At 35.5% G+C, this 18,624-nt stretch overlaps 1 protein-coding gene across 4 annotated transcripts in view; it reads right to left on the bottom strand.

The window, feature by feature from the left end:
- The window catches only part of LOC101888089 (carboxypeptidase D), a 111,711-nt gene extending 93,506 nt beyond the window's left edge, over positions 1 to 18,205 (bottom strand). Inside the window, exons 1-2 of one of the 4 annotated variants that reach the window (XM_059121876.1) lie at positions 18,051 to 18,204; positions 17,528 to 17,688 (exon numbers count right to left, since the gene is read on the bottom strand). The gene's annotated coding sequence lies outside the window, so the exon portion shown is untranslated. Of the gene's footprint in view, positions 1 to 17,527 lie in introns of all 4 variants that reach the window. The other 3 variants (XM_059121877.1, XM_059121878.1, XM_059121879.1) reach the window with 3 other exon arrangements.
- Between the last annotated feature and the right edge of the window lie 419 nt (positions 18,206 to 18,624).

Here is an 18,624-nt window from a genome sequence, read left to right on the forward strand (position 1 = left end):
TTCGGTAAAAATTCTCGGAATTTTTGGATTTCTTTTTTTTTTTTTGGTTGAATGTATTTGTGCCCTGATTCTGGGAAAGTATTTTCTTCTTGGGGACGGAGGCGGATAACCGGACATTTGACAATGTCCAAGACCCGAGTTTGACCCGAAAAAATATATAGTAACCTAATCATTAGTAACCTAATGAAAATACCTTCCCAACAAGTGGTCAGATGATAGGCTTGACCCGGATTTAAAAACAAGAACCCAAAAACGAAAAAGGCCCCATTTTGGGAGTCCAAAAAATTTATGACAAATTATAGTTGAGGCAAAAATTATGGAACAACTCTAGTTCGGTAAAAATTCTCGGATTTTTAGATTTTTTTTCTCAGAAGTGGGTATTTGTGCCCTGATTCTGGGAAAGTATTTTCTTCTTGGGGACGGATCCGGATGCCCGGATATTTAACAATGTCCCTGACTCGAGTTTGACCCGAAAAAGAAAATATATAGTAACCTAATGGAACTGCCTTCCCAACAAGTGGCCACATGATATGGTTTACCCGGATTTAAAAAACGAACCCAAAAACGAAAAAGACCCCATTTTGGGAGACCAAAAAAATGTATGCCAAATTATAGTTGCCACTGTAACCTTTCCCAAAAAAAAACATTGGTTTACAAGGTCCGGGTCTTAGACCTGGAGATTAGGGTTGACCCGGATTTAAAAAAAAAACCCAAAAAACGAAAAAGGCCCCATTTTGGGAAACCAAAAAAATGAATGCTAAATTATAGTTGCCAAAAAAAAAAAAACATCGGTTTACAAGGTCCGGGCCTTATACCTGGAGATTCGGGTCAAATATCCGGTTAACCGGATTTAAAAAAATCCCCAAAAGCCGAAAAAGGTCCCATTTTGGGAGTCTCCGGGTCTTATACCTTAAGGTTCGGGTCAAATATCCATTTAACCGAATTTTTACCAAAAAAATACCCAAAAGTAGAAAAATTTCCCATTTTGGGAGCCCAAAAAATGTATGCCAAATTATAGTTTAAACTATAACTTTTCCAAAGTATGTATCGGTTTAGATCGGGTCAAATATCCGGTTAACCGGATTTTTACGAAAAAATCCCCAAAAGTAGAAAAAGTTCCCATTTTGGGAGTCCATAAAATGAATGCAAAAAAAAAAAAAAAAAACATTGTTTTAGAAGGTCCGGGACTTAGACCTGGAGAATCGGGTCAAATATCCGGGTGACCGGATTTTTAACAAAAAAATCCCCAAAAGGGGAAAAAGGTCCCAATTTGGGAGTCCAAAAAATGTATGCCAAATTATAGTTTAAACTATAACCTTTCCAAAGTATGTATCTGTTTAGAAGGTTTAATCCGGGTCTTGAACCTGGATTTTCGGGTCAAATATCCAAGTATACAGATTAAACAAAAATTCTCAAAAGGCCCCATTTTGGGAATCAAAAAAAAAAAATAAGAGTGAGTTGAAAAAACTGCAACCAACTTCAGACTGCTGTCATTTCAAAGCCACACGTCCGACAGCTGTTAAAATTATACCCGTGACAGGTCATTATATTGTTTACAAGCGTACAAAAGCATTTTGGAGCACTCCAGGCTCAAGCATTTAAATGTGAATAAATCTTTGTGTCTTGTACCATAGCTCCATGATACTGTTATCGTAGCCCGGCGTCAAGGAAGGGGACGGAAGAAAAGTAAAGAAGCGACATGATCGAAACCCGCCGATCGAAGAAGCGACCCGATCGAAACCCGTCGTAGTGGCCGAAAAATGGCTCGTGAGCTGAACATATCGCAATATTCCATTCGGCAAATATTGAAAAATGAGCTCGGGGCAAAGCCATTGAAATTCCAAAAACTGCAATAACTTACACCGCAACAGAAAGAAAATGGACACAAAAGAGCTAAAGAGTTGCTTCGCTTGGCCGACAGTGGTGAACTGCCGAATTTGGTTTTATCCGCTCCGATGAGAAAACATTCGTTGTCCAGCAGTTTGTAAGCAAACAAAATGATCGTATTTACTTGCCGAGGAGGTCAGATGAAAATGTGCACTTTTGGTTGGCAACCAGGACTCAAGCGCCGGTCATGGTGATGGTGTGGGCCGCCATAACAGCCAATGGTCGCTCTCAGCTCGAATTAACCGACCGTGGCATCAGAATAAATGTCGAATATTATTGCGAAAATATTCTGGAGGGTGTATTAAAGCCTTGGGCACGCAAACATTTTGGCCGCAGACCTTGGAAATTTCAAGAGGATTTAGCATCATCGCGCTCAGCACGCGCCACCCAAGAATGTTCACAAAATGAGGTTCCTCACTTCATTTCCAGTGCACAGCTGGCTACCAAAATCTCCGGATACCAATCCGTTGGTCTATTGTGCCTGAAGTATTTTGGAAAGCAAGGTTGGCACTAAAAAATACCAAGGTGTCGATCACCTCAAGCAAGCGCTTCGCCGGGAACGGTCAAAATACCGCAGAGCAACATTCAGACAGCGTGTGACGGTTTCATTGGTCGTTTGAAGGTCATAATTCGTGTCAAAGGTAACCAATTCGGGCCAAAACACCGCAGAGCAACATTCGGCAGCGTGTGACGGTTCCATTGGCCGTTTGAAGGTCATAATTCGTGTCAAAGGTGACCAATTCGAACAAATTTAAAATTCTTCTAAAATTTCCGACATTTTTTGCTTTCGTTCAATAAAATTAAAAAAAAAAAATTAAAAATTATGGCTTTTGACTTAGTTGCAGTTTTTTATCTCACCCTGTATTAAGATGTGTCAAGTCTGAATGAAATTAGAGTTAATTTCGTGTTTTATGAGGTTCATGAATATTTAAAATTGTGACCCTTTGTAGGGGAGGTAACAGAAGGGGTGGACCTATAAATTCCATCTTCACACCAGACCTTGGGTTAATAAAAATATTGGGATGTGAGAAATTTGAAGAGAACCAAATGCTTATTTCGGATTTTATGATAATTTTGGTTTTTCAAAACTTCGACCATTTGTGGGGGAGGTACTAGAAGGAATGGTCCGATTTCTATCATCTTTATAGCAGATCTTGTGTTGATAGAAATATTGAGATGTACAAAGTCTAAATGAGGACGAATGTTATTTTCGCGTTTTTGTGCTCAATGGATATAGAAAATTTTTACCCTTTGTGGGAAGGCACCAGAAGGAGTTGAGCGATATATTCCATCCTAATACCAGACCTTGGGTTAATAAAAATACTGGGATGTGAGAAATTTGACTATCACATCACATTTTATAAGAGTTGTGATTATTGAAAATTTTGACCCTTTGTGGGGGAGGTACTTGATGGAGTGGACCGATATTGTCCATTTTCGTACCTGACCTAGCACTGATGAAAATCTTTGGATTTGCAAAGATGGAGCAAAATCGGATTATCGCTCCTTTCCAAAAGTTTGCAGAAAAATTTTTTTTTTGAAAATGTCGACCTTTAGTGGCGGATTTACCAGTAGGAGTGGATTGATATATTCTTTCTAAACTCTACACCTTGGGTTAATAAAAATATTGGGATGTGAGAAATTTGACGATGATCGGACTGTTACGTCAGATTTTATAAGAGTTGTAATTATTGAAAATTTTGACTCTTTGTGGGGGAGGTACTTGATGGGGTGGTCCGATATTGTCAATTTTTGCACCTGACCTAGCACTGATGCAAATATTTTGGTTTGCAATGTTGGGGCGAAACCGGGTTATCTCTTTCTGTGCAGAAAATATATTTTTGAAAATTTCGATATTTTGTGGGGGAGGTACCAGAAGGAGTGGACCGATATTACCTATCTCCGAACTCGATCCAAGTTTGACAAAAATATTACGATATACGAAGTTTGGACCAAATCGGATACTCCCTTCGAGAGTTATCGTGCGCACCAGCCAGACAGACGGACGAACATCGCTAGATCGACTCCAAATGTCCTGAAACGGATTTGATCCGAAAAGACCTAGGGTCTAAAGCTGTTATTTCGACTAGGCACCTTTTGACCGTATCAAATGATATATACCCTCTCTAGTCATATGGCTGAGGGGTATAAAAAAAGGACCAAAAAGACCTGCTTTTTTGACTCGCTTGAGAGTTAAAATTTTCTATCAAAATATACCTCGAACTTTTATCTGCAATATTGCTGAAGACACTTAACACCAAAAATCCAAGGATTTCGAAGAATCTTAATTCGAAAATTTCCAAAAGTTTGAAAGAGGGGAGAACTTGTCCCCTCCATTTCGATACCTTGCGATCTAATTTTTTTTTTTTTTTTGGCTCTACCTCCAAAATCTGCTGGGATTCAAATTATTTTTTTTTTCTTTTAAATCCCAAGTTTCCTATTAAGTCTTACAATTAATTAAACGAGGATGGCAACCCTGCCGAGCCATGTTATTAACATGCAACTGAGATAACATTAATTTTCCACCAAATCTGTAATTCTCCACTCTTCAACGAATCAAGTTTCCGATTTTGCAATGTCGTCTACATGCCGTTCTATTTGGAATGGCAGCTAGAGAGACAGACAGAACGGTGCGCAATCCACGACATCTCCTATGTCTCTTGGATAGTGAAAATGACAGGTTTTGATTTCTTGTCGGTATTTTTTCTCCTCCATCTCCGCCTTAACTGTTTTTCCACTTTGTGGTTATTTGAAGAGCCTCGGTTTGCGGTTATTTTTTCATTCCGCTTTTTGAGTGAAAATGCCAACACACTCTGTTATTTGCGAAAAGAAAAGAAAAAATTGACATTGAAATAATTACAGTTTTAATTTTGCTTTGAAAATTGGTTCACAACACCAACCGCAACGAGACTTTCACTTTCTTCGGCCGAAAACTACATTTTCCAAATGCTCTTAAATTGTCATTTAAATTATTTGTCAAACGGTTATTATTGTCACTCTTTTGGGGCGGCAAATTGCTGGGGTGTTCTGCAGAGACAATTATGCAGACAATTTGAATTTTATGCTCTACTTAGGCTCTACTTGAAATGGAAATGTTTTGATTTTTTTTTTTTCTTTTTTGGGAGTCAAATTAAAATAATTAAAATGAAAATAAAATGTTTTCATTTGACGCAAAAAGTAGGCCGAAGAGTTAAATAAATGGAAAATTTTGTTTGGTGTTGAAAATATTATTAATTAATTTCCAAGGGAGGTGGGGGCGATGAAATGGATTAACTACGCACTTTTAATTAAAGGGTGACAAAGGGCGAAGGGTGGATTTTTTCTCACTCAAAACCATAACAAACAAGTAAAACTGCTGTAAGTTCGGCCGGAATACCCTCCACCATTTGGTAAAAATTTAAAAATTTTTATAAAAATAAAATCCGTTAAAAATTCTGTTAAAATCTTAAAAATACCGAATGTAGCCGTATATTAGGGTCCATACGACAACGTGGACCTGCATAGGCAACTTTTGTCACGAGCTATTACAATATTCAAATGCGAAACTTAAAAAAATCGGTGAATAATGTAGCTAAAATCATCAAAATACCGAATACAGGGAGGTACCATGGGGGTTATAAAACGTGGACCTGCACAGACAATTTTCTGTCATAGGCTGTAGTATCCACTACGAATTTCAAATACAAAATTTGAAATAATTTCGGTAAATAATGTCTCCAAAATCATCAAAATATACAATATTGGGAACTACCGTTATATGAGGGATATACGAAGATGTGAACCTACATGCCTCATTTTCTGTCTTAGGCTGTATTATCCATTACGAACTTCAAATGCGGAATTTGAAACAATTCCGGTAAATCATGTCGCTAAAATCATCAAAATACCGAATTTCTAGGGGTACCGTTATATGGGGGCTATTCGAAGACGTGGACCTGCACATACAAGTGTCTGTCATAGGCTGTAGTATCCATTAGGAACTTCAAATGCGAAATTTGAAACAAATCCGGTAAATAATGTCGCTAAAATCATCAAAATACCAAATATCGGGGGGTACCGTTATATAGGGGCTATTCGAAGTCGTAGACCTGCACAGACAATTTTCTGTCATAGTCTGTAGTATCCATTACGAATGGTATTTGAAACCAAATTTGAAATAATTTCGGTAAATAATGTCTCTAAAATCATCAAAATACCGCATATCGAGAGGCACCCTTATATGGGGGCTATACGAAGACGTGGACCTATATGACCCATTTTCAATACCAAAAGTCCTGCCGACATAATACACATTTGAGTACAATTTTATCAACCTACTTCATTTCGTTCGGAAGCTAGAGTGATTTCCACAGACAGCCGGACATTGCTATATCGACATAGAATTTTATGCTGATCAAGAATATATCTACTTTGTGGGATCTAAAATGTATATTTCGAAGTGTTACAAACGGAATGACAAGCTCAATATACCCTCCATACTATGGTGAAGGGTATAAAATATTATATAAGTTCCGAGGTCTTCTATAGATAAAACAGCTCAGGGCAGGTGAAATATGTAGATGGAAGAACTTTTGCAGGTTTTAAAGAGACCTATAGCATTTTGACGAATTCCTAACACAGAAGATATTTTTATACCCTCAGTCATATGGCTAGAGAGGGTAGTCATATGGCTAGAAAGGGTATACAGGGTGAGATAAAAAAAACTGCTTCAAAGTCAAACGCCATAATTTTTACATTTTTTTTTTAATTTAATTAAATGAAAGCAAAAAATGTCGGAAATGACATCAAATTTTAGAATAAGTTTAGATTTGTTCGAATTGGTCACCTTTGGCACGAATTATGGCCTGCAAACGGTCAATAAACCCGTCACACGCTGCCCGAATATTGCTCCGCGGAATTTTGGCACATTCCCGGTGAAGCGTTTGCTTGTGTGATCGACACTTTGATATTTTTAGTAGCAACCTTGCTTTCCCAAATACTCCAGATACAATAGTCCAACGGATTGGTATCCGTAGATTTTGGTGGCCATTGTGCGCTGGAAATGAAGCGAGGAACCTCATTTTGTGGTGGTGGCTCGTGCTGAGATGGTGGCTCGTGCTGAGAGTCCTGTTGGAATGTCCAAAATCTGCGGCCAAAATGTTTGCGTGCCCAAGGCTTTAATACAACCTCCAGAATATTTTCTTGATAATATTCGGCATTTATTGTGATGCCACGGTCGATTAAAACGAGCGGACAGCGACCATTGGCTGTTATGGCGGTCCACACCATTACCATGGCCGGCGCTTGAGTTCTGGTGGCCAACCGAAGGTGCATATTTTCAGCTGACCTCTTCGGCAAGTAAATACAATCATTTAGTTCGTTTACTAACTGCTGGAGAACGAATGTTTTCTCATCGAAACAAAACCAAATTCGGCGGTTCACCATTTTCGGCCAAGCAAAGCAACTCTTTAGTTCTTTTGAGTCTATTTTCTTTCTGTTTCGGTGTAAGTTCTTGCACTTTTTGGAATGGAAAAAAATACCAAAGTGTCGATCACCGCAGAGCAACATCCGGCTGGCGTGTGACGGTTTCATTGGCCATTTGAAGGCCATAATTCGTGGCAAAGGTGACCAGTTCAAAGAAATCTAAACTTATTCTAAAATTTGATGTTATTTCCGATATTTTTCGCTTTCATTCAATACAATTTAAAAAAAAATAAAATAAAAATTATGGCGTTTGACTTTGTTGCAGTTGTTTTATCTCAGCCTGTACATATATAATCTTGGTACTGTAAAGAATTAATAAAGTTTGGCAACCCTGTTTTTCTTAAATCATGTAAACCATAAGTTTTCCCCACCTCTGTAATGACTGTTATGTTATCAACATCTCTGTTAATGGCGACTGTCATTTAAAAACCTTTTTACAGTCAAATGACGTTAACCCACTAACCCTGTTGATAGTGCGAAAGAAAATGGAAGACGGAAAACAAAAGCAAAACAAAGAAAGCATGAACGGATAATACAACTGTAATTCATTTCATGATTACAGCCTACAATTATGGGTGACAGTTATTTGTGGGCGAACATTTATAAAATATTCCACAATTTTTTTTTTTTTGTAAAAATCAGGAAATTTAATTTTCAAATAACATTTTAAATGGCATTTACTTTTGAAAAATGATTTTTGCATTCATTGAGCCACTCATCTGTGGAGTCCAAAAAAAAATCGAAATGTGTCTTTTTTTTGGTATGAAATCCTACCCAACTTCCATTCACAATATCCAGTGACCACAGTCCCCAACATTTCATTTATTGTGGTTCTTTTTTTTTGGTATTTTTTATTTATTTACACAAATTTTGTTTGTTGGTTTTTTTGGACTCTCCAAGCTTTAAGCCGGTTTTGTTGTCGGTCGGTCGCTCATGTTCTTAAAGTAGAGCTCAATTTCGGAATTGCCATTAAATTGTCAAAAATATGTGAGCGTATGTGTCATAGCCACACATAATATTTTGACATCTGTGAGTGGTATTAAGTGCTTGAGTCAGGCGATCAAAATGACAGCTGGAGAAAGGCCCACATTTAAATTGAAAAAAAATATATATTTTTTATTTTATTAAGCGGAATTTTTATTATTCAAAAATTAGGAGGTGGTGTTAGTCATTCAATGTAAATAAATGCAAAAATTGTATAAAAAAAAAACATTTTAAAAAAGACAATGCTTTTGTTCAAAATAAAGTTTATAAATATGCATCAAAAATTCTTGTTTAGATAGTCTACCGATCCTTGACAAATATTACTTAAAAATCTACACTTTTTGGGCACAATGGACATTTTTCTTAAAAAATTCAAGTTTAATGGTCTAAGGTTCCTTGGAAAACTATTTTCAAAAATGCTTTGTCGAACTACTGGTCCTTAAGAAATATTCTTTAAAAAACAGTTTATTTAATTGAAAAAATATTTAAAAAAAAATTAAATTAAATTAAATTAAATCCACGTGTCCAAACAAAATCTCTAAAAAAAACAATTTTTGTAGGCCTACTGGTCCTTAAAATATATCCTAAAAGTCCACGTTTAGTTAGTCAAATGATCCTTGATAAAATACTCCTAAAATCTATGATTAATTGGTCCAATAAGGTCCGAAAAAATACATACTTTAAAAGACACATTTAGCAGGTCTGGTGGTTCATGGAAAATATTTTTCCAAATCCAAGTTTAGTTGGTCTATTGGACAACTCGTGAAAAAACTAAGTTCAAGTTTCACCTTGCAAGAGAATATCCTTACAACAAATAAAATAGTATCAGTTGGGGTTTCCAACAGATGTATACCCAAGCCTTGAGTTATGATGAACTTTAATGGAAATTCAAAATTTTGCCCCTTTGTGGGGGAGGTACCAGAAGGAGTGGATCGATATATCCCATCTTCACACCAGACCTTGGGTTAATAAAAATATTGTGATTTGTGTATTTTGAAGACAATCGAACTCATATACCACATTTTATAAGAGTTATAATTTTCCAAATTGTTGGCCCTGATTAGCACTCATAGAAATATTTGGATTTGCAAAGCTGGAGCAAAATCAGACTATTCTTTCTCTTTTTGTGCAGTAAATTATTATTTTTGAAAATTTCTACATTTTGTGAGGAAGGTGCCAGAAGGAGAGAAGGTGCCGCGTTAGACTGTCCTTGCAAAAATATTCTTGAAATATCCTTCCTACGTCCCACTTCACTTTAGTTCGTCTATTGGTACACAAAACTGTTTTCTTAAAAATCCAAGTTTATATGGACTAATAGCCCTCGAATAAAATATTCTTAAAAATGCACGTTTAAATAACTAATAGTCCTCGGATTGTTTTTCTTAAAAGTCCCTGTTTAAATGAACTAATAGTCCTGGAAATAATATTCCTAAAAATCCATATTTAGATGGACTAATAGTCATTAAAAATAAAACTTAAAAATCCACGTTTAGATGATCTAATAGTTCCCAAAAAAATATTTTTAAAAAATCGGCGTTTAGATGGACTACTAGTCCTTAAAACATATTCTTAAAATTCCACGTTTAAATGGGCTAATAGCCCTCGAAAAAATATTAAAAAAAAAATCCAAGCTTAGATGGACTAATAGTCCTCGAAAAAGAAATTTTAATTCACGTTTAGTGGGTCTAATGGTCTTGGAACAAATATTTGAAAAAAATCAAGTTTAGGTGGACTAATAGTCCTTGAAAAAAAGTAGTCTTAAAAATCCAAGTTTAGATGGACTCGAAAGAAATATTCTTAAGAATCCAAGTTTAAATGAACAAATAACCCTCGAAAAAATATTCACAAAAAATCCAAGATCAGATGGACTAATAGTTATTGAAATTTTTTTTCAAATCCACGTTAAGATGTACTAGTGGCCCTCAAAAAAATATTCTTTTAAATCCAAGTTTAGATGGACTAATAATCCTCGAAAAAAAATATTCTTAAAAATTTACTTTTAGAAAGTCCTTAAAAAAATATTCTCCAAAATCCACGTGACCTATTGGCCTCCGAAAATTATTCTCAAAAATCTACGTTTATTTACACTACTGGTCCTGGGAAAATGTTCCAAAATAATTGGTTCATGGCATTTGAAAAATATTCATAAATGTCCACGTTTAGTTGGAATTTAGAAAAAAATCCGTTTTAATTTAATCTGGTCCTTGAAAAAATATTGTTAAAAATTCTCTTTTATTTACTGATCCTTGAAAAAAATTCGTATAACCCACGAATCGCTGAAATCGGAAAAATTATTCCCAAGGTATGAGTAAATTTTCAACATTTCTTGAAAATATCCACATTTTTTTGTCTAATGGCCATTGAGAAAATATTCCTAAAAATCGACGATTTTAGGCAGAAGGTTTAAAAAATAATTCTTACGAAATTTGCACTGAATAAACTGGAATCATTATACCCACAATCATATGGCTAGAGAGGGTACATGTAGAAGTGTCCATCCGTCCATCCGTGTCCATTAAACTTAGATTGAGTTCGGAGATGGGCAACGGTCCGATGTTGCCCATCTCCGAACTCAATCTAAGTTTAATGGACACGGTACCTCTCCCACAAAAGGTCGAAATGTCTATGAAAATATTTTACTGCACAGAAAGGAAAAATGATAATACGATTTTTGCTCCAAATTTGCAAATCCTAATATTTCAATCAATGCTAGGACAGATGCGAAAATAGGCAATATCAGCTTACTCCATGAAGTACCTCCCCCACAAAGGGTAAAATTTTTGAATAATTTTAACTCGTATAAAATACGAAATAATCATCCGACTCGCTTTAAATTTCGCTCATTCGCAAGATTCTATTAACACAAGATCTGGTGTGAAGATGGAATATATCGATCCACTGCTTCTGGTACCTCCCCCACAAAGGGTCAACATTTTGAATGTCCATGAAGCTCATAAAGCTAACACGAACCAATAAATCTTTTGTAAAAATTCCACTATTAGTTAGTCCTGTAGGTCCTTAAAAAATTTGTTTCTTAAAAATTCACGCGTACTTTGTCGTTAATTTGACTTTTAAATGGTCTACTAATGTCCGAAAAAAAAATTTTCAAGATTAATTTTTAAATAGCCTAGTGGCTCGAGAAAAAATCTTTGAAAATCTATGTTTAGTTTGCCATTGGTCTTGAAAAAAATATTCTACAAAATCTTTGTTTCTGTAGCTCTACATGTCCTTGAAACGTTTTTGTTTGTTGATGTATAGATACTTCAAAAAATATTTTTTTAAAAAACATCGTTAGTTGGTCCTTAAAAGTATTCTTAAAAATCCAGGTGTTCCTCGTCTGAAGGTCCTTGCAAATATATTCTCAAAAATCCTTGATTAGACTTGACTCCTAATATTCCGAATTTAGTTAGTTAATGAGCCCTTAAAAACTAAACCAAAAAAAGCCATGCCTACTGGTCCTTGAAAAAATATTTATAAAAATCCATGTTTAGTCCAACTAAAGTCCTTTAGTCCTTAAAAATATTCTTAAAAACCGCTTAAAGTTTGTCTGTAGCTCCATGAAAAAAAAACGTTTGCAAAAATCCACTTTTAGTTGGATTCCTGATCCTTGAAAAGCATTTTGAAAAATCAACTTTAAATAGATTCCTGATCCTTGAAAAAATATTATTTGACCTGTTTAATTGATCTACAGCTACTTAAAAAAATGTTCTTAACAATCCACATATAAGAGGTCCGCCGGGCTCTGAGAACCATTAAAAAAATCACGTTTCAGTGGTCTACTGGTCCTTGGTTCTCAAACAATTCACGTTTAGTTGGTCCTTGAAAAAATATCCTTAAGAAATTCACATTTAGTTGGACATTGAAATATGTTCTTAAAAGTTGGGATATCGGTTCTTGATTTTTTTTTCTGAAAAAATCACTTCTAGATTGTCTGCTGTTACCTGGAAAAATATTCTAAAAACTCATCGACTTGCAAAATATTCTTAAAAATCCACGCTTAGTTAAATAAATGGTCATTGAAAAAAAAAATATTCTTTAAAAATCATTGAAATATATTTGGAAAATAGAACAGTTTTGTCATTGTCATTTTGTTGTTGCATAATAGTTAGGCTTAATCCCAATTTAGTTGTCTGTACAAAAAATTGGAAAACATTTTCAACTCAAGTTTAAGTGGCCAAAGGTCAATGTACTGTTCCTTTAAAAAATAATACCCACGAATCGTTCATCTGCTGGCCGGTGAAAAAAATATTCAAAAATTTATGAATATTAGCCAAATACTGCCTGCAAAATTCTTTAAAATATATATTTTTTTAAAAACCCACATTTTTTGTAAATATTCTTAATATTCAAAAAAAAAAAAAAAATAAATAAACGAATTTTTTGGACCGATTATTCTTATGGAAAAATTATAAAAAGAGTTAATTCAAAGTGAACAATTTTAGTTTTTGTATTGTTTTGAACTTTTAGCCCCCTTTAACCCCTTTAACTCTGCTTGTAATTTCTTTTAATTACATAAACTTAAATGTTACTTATTCCCCCATGTTATATCAAAGCTATTGTCAGCTGCTGAAAATTTCTAAATTTCCTTTTACAAATGTTAGGGGAGAGAGCCTTTTGACATGCGCCATTGGTGGTGTTGAAATTGTACTCTCTTGCAGAAATTTGTCTCTGGAAAATGGCAATTTTTTTCGTGTTTACAAAAAACCATGTGTAAACAAAACAGAGATGATGTAAAGATTGTCATCTGATAGATGACAATTCAAGCATCATCCACTATTCGATTGCAATATTTAAACGATTTGCCATAAGTGTCATCTACGAATTTCTTTGAAGAAAAATTGTCCGCAAGGGCTAAAGAGACCAAGAATTGAAAAGAACAGAAAATGGTCTCAGTAAATATTTGAAATATTTTTTGTACAAAAGTTACCCAAGGAAAATAAATTTCCAAGGAGAGCTGTTCCAAAATCTGCAAAAAAAATACTAAATGTATTGGCGAAATAATCTTCTACTCATTAATAATCCAAAATTAAAGACCATTCTGATTATTAAGAACCTACAAATTGTATGTCCTTGGAATCCAGCGTTATGGGAGCTATTTTAGTTCAAATATACATAAATTTTGGTTGAAAATTTGCGATAGGCCCGTACTATAGGCTAAAATCCAAACATGGGAATACAGAAAAATTCAAAGCGGTATTGAACATTTTTGGTAGTATGATTTTTCATTCAACGAGTAAATGCTAATTTTTAGACAATGCGAATCCAATCAATACAAAAAAACCTCCTTAAAAATACCTAAAATCAGGAGTTTATGAGTTCTGTACCCAATACTGTAATTATTTAAAAAAAAAAAAGGATTTATTGGAGAAAGGCTTTCAAAATACTTTTATCCGGAAGATACGGCTGTACCAAAAAATGGACCCATAATAAAGCTATATTTTTTTAAATAAAGGCTGTACATATTGAGCAAGCGCAAGGTAAAATTACAGCAAATTTTCTGTCTGCAGAGCTCTGAAGTTTGGCAACCAGCTACTTCGTCAGCGAAAAGTCCATCCTCAAATATTAGATTCGTTCCGTTTTAGTAGTCATATTCCACAATTTGTTCACTTTGTCACCATCTATTAAACTTCAAAACTTCATGAATCGTACTAAATGTCCGGACTTCCAAGATTTTATATATTATTATATTTTTTCCTTTTTCGGAAAGAATAATAGGAAAATGTTTACCTTTACACAAAAAAGTCTTTAAAACGTTCTTACTGAAGTTAAACGAGGAGGATATTCCAATTTTTCTGTCCAAATTGATTTCAACGCCTACAAATATAAGCCCTAGAAACCAACAGTGAACTCAATTTCAAATTTCGGAATTCCAACTCAATCCCTTCACTAAATACCAAATTTAGTACCATTTAGTACTTTTCGTAGAAATATGGGACGCATTGCCAAACCACCTCCAAATCTCAACCTCAGATATAGTCATCCAAATATCAAATTTTCGAATTGTATCCCTATCCCTTCATCCAATATCAAATAAAGTACCACTCAGTAGTTTTCGTACAATTATAGTACACATTTCCAAAACCATCTCCATATTTTATCCACAGTCACCAACAGTGACATCTATGTTAAATTTCAGGATTTGAACTCCATCTCTTCACCCAATACCAAATTTAGTGCCATTCAGTACTTTTCTTACAATTATAGTACACATTCCCAAAATTACCTCTATATCTCTATCGCAGATACCAGCAGATCCCTCAGTATCAAATTTCAGAGTTTTATTTCCATACCTTAATTTTAGTACTTTTCGTCCGATATGGTACAAATTCCCAAAACTTCCTCCATATGTCCAGGCTACACATGAACAGCAACCATAATACCAAACTTCAAATTTTAAATCAAATTGAAATTTAATTCAAATATGTTCACCCAATACCAAATTGTACCAAATAAATAGTACAATTTAGCACTTTTCGTAAAACTATTGTACACATTTCCGAAACCATCCTCCATATCTCAATTCCAGATACTAACAGATACCTCTGTATCAAATTTCAGATTCTTTTCTATCCCTTTAACCATGAACAAATTAGTACCATTTAGTACTTTTCGTACAATTATTTGCATTTTTGCAAAACCACCTTCATATCTCGCAGATATCAACAGAGACCTCTGTATAAAATTTTAGACTTTTATTTCAATTCCTTCAATTAGTACCATTTAGTACTTTTTGTACAAATATAGTACGCATTTCCAAAACCACCTCCCTATCTCAATTCCAGATATCAACAGAGTTCTCAATATCAAAATTTGAGGATTCCAGCCCTATACCTTCACTCAATACCAAATATTGTACCATTTAGTACTTTTCGTACAATTATAGTAAACATTCCGAAAACCTCCATATGTACAGAACACATGAACATCGGCCCTAATACAAAATTTCAGATTTTAAGCACTTTATGTTCACCCAATACCAAATTGTACCAAATATATAGTTGTATTTAGTACTTTTTGTACATTCAGTAATTTTCCTACATTTATAGTTCATATTTTTCAAATCACCTTCATATGTCGAGGCTACACATGAACCGTGACCAATGACTCAAATACAAAATTTCATATTTTACACACTATCTGTTCACCCAATACAAAATTGTAACATATATAGTACTATTTAGTACTTTTCGTACAAATATAGAAGGTCTCTCCAAATCACCTCCAGATCTCAGCCTTAGATACCAACAGTTATCTGAATACTAAATTTCAGAATTTTATCTCTATCCCTTCACCCAATTCCAAATTTAGTACCAAAAGTACTGAACTTTTCGTACAATTATAGTACACATTTCCGAAACCACCTCCAAATGTTCAGGCTACCCATGAACAGCGACCCTAAAACCAAATTTCAAACTGGTAGCACTATATGTTCACCCAATAGCACATTGTACCAAATTTAGTACTATTTAGTACTTTTCGAGCACTTGTAGTACACATTTCCAAAACCACTTCTTTATCGAAAGTCTACACCCAACAGGGACCCCAATACAAAATTTCAAAATTCCACCTTCATCCATTTACCTTAAACCAAACTATTCGAAATTTAGTACCGCTCAAATGAAAGCCGTTATATGGGGTGTATACGAAACCGTGGTCCTGCAGATACAATTGTTTGTCATAGGCTGTAGTACCAATTCGGAACTTCAAATACGAAATTCGAAATAATTCCGGTAAAAAAATATCGCTCAAATCATTCTAATATCGAATATTGGGAAGAACCGTTCTGTGGGGGTTATACGCAAACGTAGACGTACTTGGCCCATTTAGGCACTTAACCTGCCCGAAAATTGGCACCAATTTTCAAAAACCGATTCGGAACTTCAAATACAAAATTCGAAATAATTGCGGTAAAAAATTGTCGCTAAAATCATTCTAATATCGAATATTGGGAGGAACCGTTCTGTGGACGGACTTTGGCCCATTTATGAACTTAGCCTGCCTGAAAATTGATACCAATTTTCAAAAACCAATTCGGAACTTCAAATACAAAATTCGAAATAATTCCGGTAAAAAATATCGCTAAAATTACTAAAATACAGAATATTGTGAGGAACCGTTCTGTGGGGGCTATACGCAAACGTAGACGTACTTGGCACATTTACGAACTTAACCTGCCTGAAAATTTGTACTAATTTTCAAAAACTCCACCTTATCGCCCCAATTTTTTTTTTTTAAATTCTGGTTCTAGCCGTTTTTCTAGGCATTTTTGGCTATCCGCCACCTATCCTTTATAATATATAGACGATAAAAGTCCCGTAGAAGGTCTCCTGGACAAGGTCCTTAAAATCCTATCCCCACATCGAATATAATTTCCACAACTTGATTGACCTCCTGCGAAAACTTCAAATGGCTAAAAATACTTTGTCCTTTGGCACTCTCGCGCACTCTGTCTCTCTGTCCAAGGATATGGAATCCATGGCTACCATTTGGCCCTCCAACAACTCCCTCCCAACTGCATCATCCATCAATGGCACTGTGCGATTCCTTGCCATTTCCGTTAACCTTCACCTTGGCCAATGTTCGCAGTGTGAAATGCGGCTTGGCTATGGTAATGAATGATGATGATGATGCTGCTCTTGTTGCTGTTGCTACTCTGATTCTAACAGTGGCATGTGGAGAGATGTAATCAAAATAACAGTTTTCTGCACACACACACACACACACACACACATTTATTCATGGCCAATTTCACTTTTGTTGGCTATGAAATGAGTGCCGCTACTAGCAACGGATGCTGTTCTCCATGGATGCCCCATCAATGGATAAATGACAGGCAGGCCTGGCTGGATGGCTGGCTGCCTCCCCAAACTGGCTTGGTGGCCTGGCTGACAGTCTGCTGCTGCTGCCACTTCTGATGTCTGTTATTTTTTGTTTTACATCCTTGAACTTAACTTTCACAAAATAACATCAACGACAAGTCGAACGAATGAAATGAGGCGGAATATCTGGATGGTGGACAAGAAGGTGGAGGAGGGGAGAAAGGGGCTGGGATGCTGAAAGGGGGCTGGGATGCTGCTGTCGTTGTTTGGACACGACATTTTGGTCATGACAATAATTAGGCTCTCATGCATGTGTATGGACGTATGTCTGTATGTCTATAAGTTTAATACACAATGACGGGATATTTACATACCTTGCTATCTACAGATGTATCTGTATCTGTGTGAGTGCCAGCGTCTGTTCTGCTGATTGATTTTATTGCTGAATCTTTGTTAAATTGCCAAGTTTGTTGGAATGTTTAGATATTTTTTTTTCTGCTAAAGGCAGGCTATTGTTGTAATTTTTATTTTTTTGCTGGGGAAACAACAACAAATATATAATAATTTTTTAAACAAATAAAATGGCCATCAACAAAGTCTATTCAAATTGCATTTCACTCTGAACAATTAACACTTTTTTCAATAATTTTTTTAATTTATTTATTTTTTTTATTTTGACACAAAAAATTCAATTCATTTGACGACAACAAAAAAAATGAAAACAATCCCGGATTTTCTGTGCGTTCCCGTTAAAAAGCAAACAGAACCACCGAAACAGAAACACGGCCAAAAACGTTTCACTTTGAAGTCACTCCACTCCACTCTCACAGCGAACGGAGCAAGTTAACCATAAACAATTGAATGGCCTGTCGGGCTGCCTGGAATGGATTTTATTACCGTTTTTCTGTTTTACTACAAATGACTGACTGGCTGACGGACTGACGAACTGGCTGTCTGTCAGACAAACTACACTCTACCCAAAAAAATATAAATGTAAACGCTTGAACACCACGACCGACGAAACCAACTTGAACGCTGCAATGTTTGTGCTCGACTGAAAGTTGCCAACGATTTTCACTAAACTTCAAGACCAGCATTTGAAGCAGCGATGGCAGCTTGGCAGAGCAGCCGCTGCCGCTACCACAGTCACAGCAGCATTGTTGGCCAAGAAACAAGCAGGAAAGAGGAACACAAAAAATAAATGTTCATAGATTCATTCATTCATTGCTACACTTGGCTTAGACCTCACACAACAGCCACCCCAGCAAACAGCCAGTCTGTCAGGCTGCCAACCAACACTCCAGCAACAAAACCAACAGCCAAGCAACAATTTAAGACCGTAACAACATTTTCTTGTTTTCGCTCTCTCCCTCGCTCACTCTCTCACTCACATTGCGTGTCTGTGTCACATCAACCACTTCCCACCCCTACACCCTTCGATTCTCCATAAAAATCTTCATGGCTTGGTTTA

Source organism: Musca domestica, unplaced genomic scaffold (genome assembly GCF_030504385.1).
Source record: "Musca domestica strain aabys unplaced genomic scaffold, Musca_domestica.polishedcontigs.V.1.1 2, whole genome shotgun sequence".
NCBI lineage: Eukaryota > Metazoa > Arthropoda > Insecta > Diptera > Muscidae > Musca > Musca domestica.